The sequence below is a fragment of the Cynara cardunculus genome (genome assembly GCF_001531365.2).
Source record: "Cynara cardunculus var. scolymus isolate 2C chromosome LG 17, CcrdV1, whole genome shotgun sequence".
NCBI classification, from domain to species: domain Eukaryota; kingdom Viridiplantae; phylum Streptophyta; class Magnoliopsida; order Asterales; family Asteraceae; genus Cynara; species Cynara cardunculus.
The window spans coordinates 19,097,307-19,109,870 of NC_037544.1; positions in this window are offsets into that span (position 1 = coordinate 19,097,307).

The following is a 12,564-nucleotide window of genomic DNA, read 5'->3' on the forward strand; positions in this document are numbered from 1 at the left end:
GCCCTAGCTGAACGGGTGTCTACCTTAGAAGAAACYTGCAGGTCTCAGGCCTTATCTCTCAAAAGAAGGCATGACGATCAGGACGATCCAGATAGTCATGAGGGGGAGAGAAAGAGACAGAGATTGGTTGAGACTTCTGAACAAGGTGCAAGGGTTGCTGAGGAGCCATCAACTCAAGACATTACTTCTGAAGGTTCTGACTCGAAATCAGTTCGGGAAAGAACAATTGAGGCTATTGTAGTTGAAGATGAAGATGTGGAGACAAATTCTACGATCGAGCCAATGGTTGAAAGCCGGGGGACTCCACTGTAGGAACAAGGATGCTTTTGGACTTGTCTGCCAATGTTGGTTTCAACGAAGTGTTCTCTAAAACTCTGGGTGGAGAGCAAGACTTTGGAGAAGATATTGACAATATAGACGAATCGACTGGGATCTATTTTGACTTTGAAGCCGATATTGATGATGAAGATCCAGTCTTTCCTGTTCAAGAAGAATGTCAGTCTGCTCCAGAATCTTCCACTGCAGTCCTCTCTGATGTACCAGAAATTCCAGCTCAAAGAGAACATGTTGATCCAACTGAAATCTTCACTAGAGACTATGTGCCATTTCATATAAGAGCTAATTTTCCTGGATATGATCGAGCAAGGATCCGAGAGCCTTATCTGGAAGATATCTACTTTGGAATCTTCATCCGACATAGAAAAGTGCTAAGTGGCGACAAAGTTCTAGGTATTCATAAGCAAACAAGGGAATAGCGTACTGAATACCGTCATCTTCTGAAAGCCAAGTGTCAACCAATCAATGAAGTTCGTGTAAAGCATCGGATTGTGACAATCAAACAAATAGATGCTCAGAAATTGTTGAGAATCTGGTATCTTGTTTTTACTGTAACAAGGCAGGATGGTCAGATTTGGAGATTCAACGAAGCAGACTTCTCGAACTTATACTTAGATGACATTGAATATATGTATTTTGAACTAAAAAACATGACGATCAGAAAAGAAGGAGAATTGGTTGCTCTTGAAGCAATCAAGAGGTTTATACGATGTCCTGTGAAACCGGCAATGGTCATTGATGTACAGATGGGGCTTGAAGACAATCAGCGAATTATTAGTCTTAAAAGACCGAATGAAGACCTAGAAGACATTGAAGGCTATCCAGTGCATATGGTTCTTGAAAGCCCAGAGTTCGGGGTCGTCTATTTTGCACAACTACAAGTAAAGAAGTTCATGAGGTTTAGCGAGTTGAATAAATATTCTGACGATACGATCAAATTAGTGAGAAAGGCACTTGACTTGAAGAGGGTGATGAACGATAAAGCTGCTGAATCTGAACGGATGAGTTCTAAAGAAAGAAATTTGCTGATCAATGCGATAAACTTACTCGAGGAAAAGATCCAATATAGGAATGCTCTGAGAAGGATGGAAAAGATTCTTGGACTGCGCAAAACGAAATTCACAAGAGTCCAAACTTGAATCCAAAGGGGGAGAATGTTGGGTTCAAGTTAGAGCGTTAAAGTTGAATTCAAGTTTCTCCTTAGAATAGCTTTATTTTGTAATAGTGTAGTTTTACTATTCCTAGTATAAATAGTATTTCCCTTTGTAATTGTCATTAACGAAGTCATTAGCAGATTTGTAAACAAGATTATCAGCTGTAATTTCTCTCTCTATCAATCTAATCAATCTTTGACATTTTCTCTCTACTTTTATGTTCATCTTGATTCTTGAAGATCATATGATATTTGTATGATTTCTGGACTTCACAGTCCTTTGCACATAAAGCTGCTATTTGGACATAATGTAAATTATATTTCTGGAATATTTAGTCTCACAAATCACTGTCAAAAGAAACCTTCCAAAAGTCATTTTGTGTCCAAATTTTTATATCATCAATAATAAGGAGTTAAACAGATTTTTCCCGAATATCAAGAATTTTGGATGGGTTTAAGGAACTCATCATTACCCTACAACTTTGAGTGACATAGTTCCCGAGACAGATTGTACACTCTTCGTGTGACGTCCATTTGGGGGGTCTAAACTCATCATTTTTTAGAAATTTTAACTTTATTTTAAAGCTAACACATAAATATAACTTCTAGAAAAAGAATCACCCATTTTCATTGAGTTTTGAAGGAGATAAGACCGTTTTAAAATGCATGCAAGATTCTGTCAACAATGCTCTTTTTGCACGATAATCTTGTATCAAGAACTTGAAGGCTCAAAAGGTAACATTTTTGAGTGAGACCAGTTGCATTAGAAAGATAACTCATTAAAATAAGTTCTAGAAGAAAAATAAACCATTTTGGAGGAATAACCAGAGAGATATGGTCGTCCAAAGTAAGTTTTACCTAATGTCAAGTGTGTTGTTGCACACTTATTTTGTTTTAAACACTTGAAGGTTCAAAACTTACTCTTTTTATAGTCAAAAACCCACATGCAAGCACTTTTACCCACTTTTCTTGAGTTCTAATGTTTGTAGGTCATAGATTACCATCATTTTGAAGACATTTTCATGTCATTGATGTATAATCTCCCATCTTAGATTCTCCAGGAAGTTTGTTTATAAAAAGAGAAAGAAGAAAAGTGTAGAAGATGAGAAATCATGACGAAAAAAATAGGGATTATGAAACTAGTCTCTTACCTTTGCTTGCAACTGCTTTAAGTTTGAACGCTCTTCAAGATGATGGAATTTGAGAGGTTTTGGAGAGTGATTCCGGTTGGAGTGGTAGGGGAAATGAAGATTTCAAAAGAAATGGGGTTTTTATATGAGTTTTAAATGTAAATAAAGGGCCGGCCTCTTAAGGCCCAAGTCCATAAAAATTTTATTTTTCTTTTAAACAAAATAAAGCCCATTTAAATTATAACTAAAATATAATTTGTCAAATATTGATAAAAATATCATTACATAATCCAAGTTCAACATTTTTGGTAAAATTATTTGGATATTCAAATGAGACTTTTATATTTTAATTTGGACTTTATAATATCAACTTTATTATATTTGGAGCATTTTTAATATATTTGACTTTATATAAGTTAACTTTATCAGTTACCCGTCAAAACAAGGTTTTCTGAACTATATTTTGGGAACTAAGCCAGATGACTTCTAATCAACATGACTAGATCCTAATAAAATATAATTCTAAATATAGAAACCCCTTTAAAGGTGCTAACCTGACATTTCAAAAATGACGGATGTCACACTAGAGTTTGTCAATCGGTTCAAGGAGCAGTTTTGCCCAAAAGCTGCTATTAGACAAATGGAGGAAGATCTAAAACTAGAGCAAGGAAACAGAACAGTAAAGGAATATACAGAGAAATTCATCGAATACTCGAGATTTGCAGAACACTATATCTCCTCGGAGTCTCGAAAAGTGGAGAGATATATTTTGGCATTGAAGCCATCAATCCGGGAGTTTGTGATAGCCATGAATCCGACTATGTTTTCATTAACTATTGACGCAGCGAAGGTGACAGAAAGAAAAGAGAACAGACAAGAAGAAGGAAAATTGATGGAAAAGAGAAAATGGGAAGGTCCATCGGCAGGATATAAAGGACCAAAAGCTATGAGGCATGGAACAAACCTGTTCAGAGAGTTAGTGAGAAGACCTGTCCCCGATGCCATTAAGTTCATCAGGGAGATTGTAAAAATGGTCCAAGGAAGTGTTATCAATGCGATGATGCGGGCCATTTGTCAAGAAACTGCCCGATGACAAAGAGGTGTTTTAACTGCAATTTGCCAGACCATCTTAGGCCTAACTGCCCGTAGTTGAAGACACCACAACTTACTATGGGAAGCAATACATCGACAGGCCGAGGAAGACCGAGTATGGGCAGAGGAGGATCAGGTAGGGCGCGGGGCCGATCTTTTCAAATGACCAAGCATGAAGCTGAAACTACACCCGATGTAGTGATATATACATTCTTCGTGAACTCATTATATGCCAAAGTGTTGTTTGATTCGGGAGCAAACTTCTCGTTTGTATCCCTATCATTTGCTTTATGTGCTTGTATGAATTCTGTGTCTCTTGACGATAAATTATTAGTTGATACTGCTAATGGTCAAGTATCCATGAATTGCATGTTCGATAACTGCACCACTATGATTGAGGGATGTGAACTACTGATTAGACTGTTTCCCATGCCTATGAAAGAGTTTGATGTGCTAATAGGGATGGATTGGTTGGCAGAAAATATGGCCAACATAGTTTGTGATAAAAAAATGATTAGAATTATGTTACCAAACAAATAAACAGTTGTTATATATGGTCATCATCAGGGTCATCATACCGGGTTGCTATCTGTAATGATAACTAGAAAATGTATTCACAAGAAATGCAAGGGATTTTTAGCCTACATAGTTGATGACAAGAAAGAAAAAGGAAAGCATAAATTGATTCCAATTGTCAGTGATTATCCTGAAGTATTTTCAGAAGACTTGTCAGGATTACCTCCAGACAGAGTTATTGAATTTGGAATTGATCTGATACCCGGAGCCATACCTATAGCCAAAACACCGTATCGATTAGCTCCATCTGAACTTAAAGAATTGGTCACACAGTTGAAGGATCTACTTGACAAAGGATTCATCAGGCTGAGTACTTCACCATGGGGAGCTCCAGTTTTGTTTGTGAAAAAGAAAGATGGCACTATACGTATGTGTATTGACTATCGAGAACTGAACAAACTGACTATAAAGAACAAATATCTATTGCCTAGGATCGATGATTTGTCTAACCAACTGGTGGGAGCCAGTTATTTCTCCAAGATTGACTTACGGTCAGGTTACCATCAGCTGAAAGTTAAAGAAAATGATATTGCAAAAACAACATTCTGAACCAGGTATGTGCACCATGAATTCTTAGTTATGCCATTTGGTTTGACTAACGCACCTGCAGCTTTCATGGATTTGATGAATCGAGTATGTAGAGAATACCTTGATAAATTTGTTATTGTATTTATTGATGATATTCTTATATACTCCAAAACCCAACAAGCGCATGCAGAACCTCTCCGATTGATCCTTGAACTTTTGAAAAGAGAAAAGTTGTACGCAAAACTAACAAAGTGTGAATTTTGGCTAAGGAAAGTCCAATTTCTCAGGCATGTCATATCCGAGGATGGAGTAAAAGTGGATCCAGTAAAGATTGAAGCAGTCGCAAAATGGGAAGCACCAAAGACAACAACTGAAATCCGAAGCTTTTTGGGATTAGCAGGCTACTACCACAAGTTTATTCAAGACTTTTCAAAAATAGTCGTGCCATTGACCAAATTGACTTGGAAAAATGTTAAGTTTCATTGGGGAGAAGAATAGCAGAAAGCTTTCCAGTTATTAAAAGATCATCTCTGCAATGCTCCAATACTATCTCTACCCGATGGAACTGAAGATTTTGTGGTATACAGTGATGCATCAAGTTGGGTTTGGGCTGTGTCTTGATGCAAAGAGGAAAAGTTATATCATATGCATCACGGTAATTGAAAGATCATGAAAAGCAATATCCGACTCATGAAATAGAATTGGTGGCCATGGTTTTTGCTCTAAAAATATGGAGACATTATCTCTTGGGAATGAAGTGCCAAATCTATATTGATCATAAGAGTTTTCAACACTTGTTCAACCAGAAAGAATTAAATATGAGGCAGCGTCGATGGATCGAACTTGGTAATGATTACGATTGTGAGATTCTCTATCACCCGGGAAAAGCCAATATGGTAGCCGACGCCTTAAGCCAAAAAGAAAGAAGTGGAACCATCAAGTCGGTAGCAATGAGAATAAATTTAACTTCGGATCTTCATAAAGAGATACAGAGATGCCAAACAGAGGCTGTCAAAGAGGATCATTTCAAAACAGAGAAACTGGGTAAAATGATTGCTACCTTGGAAAAGAATGATCAAGAAATTCTATGCTACCAAAACCGGATATGGGTACCAGTTTTCGGAAATACACGGGAAACCATTCTGAATGAAAGCCACAATTCTTGTTACTCTATCCATCCATGCACCAATAAGATGTATAAAGATTTGAAACCTTTTTATTGGTGGCCGGGATCGAAGAAAAATATCGCAAAATATGTTGAACGATGCTTAACTTGTCTGTATGTTAAGATTGAGCATCAAAGACCCTATGGAAACCTGAAATCAATGGAAATACCAGTATGGAAATGGGATCACATTACAATGGACTTTATCATGAAGTTACCCCGAACTCCGAAAGGTTATATGATACATTCTGGGTAATAGTGGACCGTCTATCAAAATCTGCACATTTCCTACCGATGAAAGAAACCTATTCTTTGGAAAGATTAGCTCAAATCTACATCAAGGAAATTGTGACTAGACATGATGTTCCATTATCCATCATATCTGACAGAGACAGTCGCTTCACTTCAAAATTTTGGGAAAGTTTGCAAAGAGCCTTGGGGTCACATATACGGTTAAGTACGGGTTATCATCCTCAAACAGACGGGCAGAGTGAAAAAATAATCCAGACTCTTTAAGACATGCTAAGAACTTGTGTTATAGACTTCGGGGGATCATGGGAGGACCATTTACCATTGATAAAATTTGCCTACAATATCAGTTATCACTCCAACATACAGGCAGCACCATATGAAGTTCTATATGGAAGAAAATGCCGAACGCCATTGTGTTGGAACGGGTAGGTGAAAAGCAATTAATAGGTCTTGAAATTAGGCAAACGACATTTGAAAAGATTGAACAAATTCGAGCTAGAATCAAAACATCACAAGATCGACATAAAAGTTATTCTGACAAGCGAAGAAAGCCGATTGAATTCAACACATGTGACTTTGTGATGTTAAAGGTATCTTCATGAAAGGGTGTTATGAGGTTTGGAAAGAAAGGTAAGCTGAGTCCAAGATATATTGGACATTTCAGAATCTGCAAAATGGTTGGGCCAGTAGCTTATCAATTGGAATTACTAGAAGAACTCAGATAGATTCACAGCACCTTTCATGTGTCAAATCTGTGCAAGTGCTTGGCAGGTCCAAACTTAGTAGTACCACTTCCAGAGAGTAAATTGAATAATAAGTTGAATTTTTTTGAAACAACCGAGGCAGTGACCGATAAAAAGATCAAGGTGTTGAGAAATAAGGAGATCAACTTGGTGAAAGTTCAATGGAAATTTCATAAGGGGTCAGAAGCAACATGGGAATTAGAATCTGAAATGAGAACCCGTTACCCTTAGTTATTTAATTAAATGAATTCCGGGATGCAATTCTTTTGAGGGGGAGATAATGTTATAACCGGGTTTCAGACAACCAGGGTTGAGGTAACCTATGCATGATTATTATTTGAAATTACATGATGGCATGCATGGTAATTAATTAATGCATGAATAGTATGCATATATGTGAAAAGGTGATACAATACATACATGATTTATATGTGCATGTATGAGGTGTGAAGCATACATGAGAATCTGAATATTTTAATATATGAAGAGGCAATATCTTCATAATGAAGCAAGGATGATTTTAAAATATTATCTTCCACCGCCTAAAACTATTTTAATATTGAAAGAAATCCTCCACCGCCTTTATGAGGATATTTAAAGAAAGATAAGGATAAGATTTTACCTTATCACTTTATTTGAGAAGAATCCTGTTGAGAGAGAAAAAGAGTATTGTGGCGGTAAGAAGTGTTCTTGAACAAAAACTATTGTTCAAAGCTGTTTGAAGAACTTGTGATTTGCTGTGTGTTTTAACCTACGAAATCCGTGTTGTTAAGGTGAGTTTTTAAATTGATGTTGATTATAAACTGAGAGTTTTGATCAACTGAAACCTTTATAATTATAGATATATGTAAATTGTTTGGTTTTGGTGAATTTGGGTTTTTAATGAATCTGGTTAATACTCTTTTATAAACAGTTTGAACAAAGTGTTTATGATTATGGATTTTAAAGCTGTTTTGGAAGGATGAAACTGTTACTTTGCTTTAAAATAGTTTTGGCAAATGATATTCGGTTTTAAAGGATTTAAAGGAAGTTTGATATTTGGAAATCATGGAAAGAACAAGTTGTTCTTGAGTTTGAAGGTTTTAATGAGAAAACTGTTTTGGAAGCCATTACTGGTTGAAAACTATAGAGGACATCTCAACAAGACGGTTGTGATTTTGGTCTGTCTTTGTTTGGGATTAATCTATAGATTTTATGGATAAAACTATGGATGAGGATTCATTAAGACGGTTGTGACTTTGGTCTGTCTTTGTATGAACTAGTCCATAGATTTTGATGAGGAAATAAGGGTGGCATATCAAGGAGAGGTGTACCATGGGATAAGGTTGGCATATCGAGGAGAGGTGTACCATCGGTTATAAGGGTGGCATATCAAGGAAACGTGTACCTTTGGATATAAGGGTGGCAATCGAGTATGGTTATTATAGCTCTTGCTATTATGCCTTTTGAGATTACAATAGATTTGAGTACTCACTTCTTTGTGATTTAAGGAGTTAGATATGTTGTTCATATTAGAAATAATAGTATTGATGTTATTGAGAAGGGGAAAACTTGGCCTATGGCCATTGGTTTTGGTTATAAACTGTTTTGGATCAAATGTTTGGATATAGAGGAACCAGAGAGGCTCTGGTTGTTCCTTGAAAGGAACCAGAGGGGATCTGGTTGGTCCTCATCATTGAGCCAGAGGGTTCTGGTTGATGATTTGAGAAATCATACAAACCTTTACTAAATATATTAGTTGGACCAGAGGCTCTGTATCTTTAGATAAGAGTTTCTGTTTCAAAATCATGTTTTAAGAAGTTTTTAAGAAAAGAGTTTTATACTTAGAAAGTTTTCTTACAAAGAAAGACATACCAGAAGCTCTGGTTGGCCTACGCTGGTTGGACTAGAAGCTCTGGTTTAGATTTTTGAGGATGATCTATGATTTTATTTGAGAAAACTCACTAAGTAAGATGCTCTGGTTGGCTTAACTAGAAGCTCTGGTAGAGGAACCAGAGGGGCTCTGGTCCTCTTGTTTATGGAAATATTTTCTAAGTCTGTCTTTGGAACCCGAGCTCCGATAAACTCAAACAAAATATGGTTTTACATGCAGAAGTGTGAAATGGTTTATTTGAATAACTATTTTGGTGCTTATCACCCCACAACTACATGGAAAAAGGGAATCTCACTAGACCTCTAGGTCTAACCCTCAATTTTGTGTTTTGAAATATGTGTTGCAGGAAATGCATAATATAATGATAGTAAAGGGAAAGGGAAAATGTGAATTATTTCCCTATGTGCTTAGCCTTATGAAGATCATTTTTGGATGTGTTTTGAAGAATAGATGTTATAAATACAAGAGAATGTATTTTGGAAATTTTAAGTTATGTATTTTGTATTGTAGACTCTTGTATTATGGACCTTTGTGGGCTTGAACATGTATTCTATGAATGGAATATGTGTTATATGCAATGTGAGATTTGGGGGTGTTACAATCTGGAATCTTTATATCTTTGTGATATAAAGATTTAGAATCAGAGTTCTTATTAGAAATCGTAGTCTAGATGTTATTGAGCAGTTGATAACAGGTTTTGGCTTGAAACATTGAATGAACCTTGTTTTTAATTGAAAAGGTTTAAAAGGGGCATTATGTAAAACCTGGTTAGTTCAAACCTATTTGGGTTTGGGTATGTTATTTAAAAGTTGAATGATTCGCTTTGGATTTGGAAAGGTTTTGGTATTATGTTTTACTTGTTCATATATTTGTTATATATATATATATATATGAAAAATTGTTTTAAATAAAGTTTTGGTGATCTTCACCCTACAATGACATAGATAAAGGGATCTCACTAGACCTTCCGGTCAAACCCTCATTTTGTGATTTTAAATATGTATTGCAGGAGGTGCTGACGATAAGGGGAAGGGGAAAATGTGATATTTTCCTATATGCATGTCTGTATGAATATTTACCCATGGTGTATATGGTTTTTGATAGAAGAATGTTGATTAGTACAAGAAATGTATTTTGGAATTTTTGGACCATGTCTTCTGTATCGTAGATTCTTGTACTTTGGGATCTGAATGGTGTATAAACATGTATTTCTTGTAATTGAAGTATGTGTTATATGCAATGTGTGGTATGGGGTGTTACCTGAAATCATTCAGAAATTTGAAATCTTAAAGATTTGATCTTTAAAGCATTAGCAGTCTTCCATTTTTTGAAAACTCTTTTTTTCAAACTTTAAAACTCTTATAATTTCCCCTACCATTGACAATCTTCAACTCTTTAACAATTTCAAACAATTGATCAGCTTCAGAAAAATTTATCATCTCCCCCTAAACTTGACAAAGTATTCTTTTCAACAGTCTTTAACTAGATATAGAAAACCTTTGAGCAATCTCCCCCTTTTTTTTTCAAAACATAATTAACCTTCACATTCAATCCCTTTTGATCATAGTAGTAAAATAATCTTTAGCAAACAACAACAATCTTCAAAAAATATCAGCAATTTTCTTTACTCCTTCAAATTTTTGATAACTTCCCCAATCTTCAGAAATAACACAAAAAGATTCATTCACTTTATGACTACTCCCCCATTCATTTTTATCCCCCTTATGATGATAATGAGGAGCATTAACATCATACATTGAAATGAATGATCTTGAAAGAATACCGTCAATTCATAGAAATATTAAGCAAATCCTTTTAAATTTGCTTAATTAATCTTTTCAGATTAAAAATTTAAGGAAAGAACCAGATTCAACTTGTGAACCTGTTTTAAATTTTTTTATAAAAAGAATGGTCTGTGAATATAATATATTCAATACAACGAAGGTACATCATATATGAGACTTTTTCACGATCATCTCATTAAGACTTCGTGTTGGTCTCAGCCGGGTCTACTAGAGTTTAGAGGAACAGTTTGTAGAAGGGGGGGGGGAGGTGAATACAAACACAGAAAACATTCGTATTTCAAAATATATATATTGATATAGAAGGATCAATACAAATTTTTACTGATTGTTTGCGGGAATAGAAAAGGTAAAGAGAACCTATCTAAAACAATCTAAGATTACACACAAATTTACTTAGCGAATATAAGAAGCTTGCCGAATAAGATAAAGACATAGAGATGTTCTTCTTGAGTAAGAACTTCAGAATTTGAGAGAAATTCTAACTTGTTTGAAGATAATGTGTTCTTTTTTTGTGTTGTAGATGTAGTGTATGAGAAGAGCACTTAGCTATTTATACCCATTGCATTAAATGCAATCCAGAGGGGTTAGAACACACGTCAAGCTTTTAGAGGAAAGCTTTCCCCTTGCAACAGTGAATAGTACTATTGTCTATTAATGAGCAGATATCCTTTCATGGAGTTGGTGGGCACTAGCGTCGGCTAGTCAGCTCCGTGTAGTACTATACTCTTGAAAGGGTATGGATTTGTCCTTTGTGTGTGGAAGGACAAGAGAAAAACAATCGTGAATGGCAAGCTTCATTTGATCGCTGAATGCTGGAATAATGCTGGAGGTCTCTTCAGTATTCACTGAGGCTTGTGTAGTCTTCACACGTATGTTGACCAGATTGTAATCGCTGTATACCGCTTCAGATCACGAACGTGCTAGTCACTTATCTTCAGTTTCAGTCTTCGACATTCACTGAAGGTTCTTGGGTGTGAGTTTTGTCTTCTTGAAGTATCGTTGTCGATGTAGAATTAGAATGCATGTTTCAACGATCACTGAACAGACTCAGTAATGATCGTTGGAACTGAAAAGATAGAAACATAATACTTCGAAAGGTAAAAGGGATGTGATAACCGGGTCTTAGTTATCACCTGTGGTAACTAATACGTGATTATTATTTATTATATATTTATGTGACAGCATGATAAATTGATATATTTGATCATGCTAGTGTGTGAGTTTTTATGCATAATCTGAATGCATGGTACATGAAAATTATTTGTGTATGAATATGCAATGTAAAAATAATTAATGAGTATGCATACATGTGATGGGCATGCATGAGAATCTTTGTATGCGTGAGTATGTTTAAAGTGGATGTATGTGCATGCATGAAAAAGGGAGCTGTTAAGCCGCCTTTCTCTTTTTAGAAAGAGTATATATAAAAGGGGAGGCTCACCATTTGAACCTCTTGGTTATCTTAAAAATCTGAGTGAGATTCTGAGAAGGAGTTTGTTCGGATTGCTTATTAACTGGATTCAAGAAGTTGGATTCATTTGCTAAATTTTAAGGTGAGTGGTTAAATGTTTCTTTTAAAAGTATTTTGGTTTTGTATAATTGAAATGAATTATGAACATTCACCTATACTTGGTTGTAAATCGGACAGATGGATTTGTGTTGTCCGGATTTGTGTTGTCCGGATTTGTTATAAACCGGACACAATGTTTTCCGATTTAAGAGGATGGAGATGAGAAGTCCACCATATTTCATTCGTCCATTGATTGTGACGTTTGAGATGCAGTGAGAACTTATTCTCTTATTAAGATGATCTTCACTCCATTTTCTATCTTGGTCGTTCAGCTTCATTGCGTTTTCACGTTCAGCTTCTACAACTAAAAGCAACTTAGCTTGGGCCTTGTCAAAGTTCAC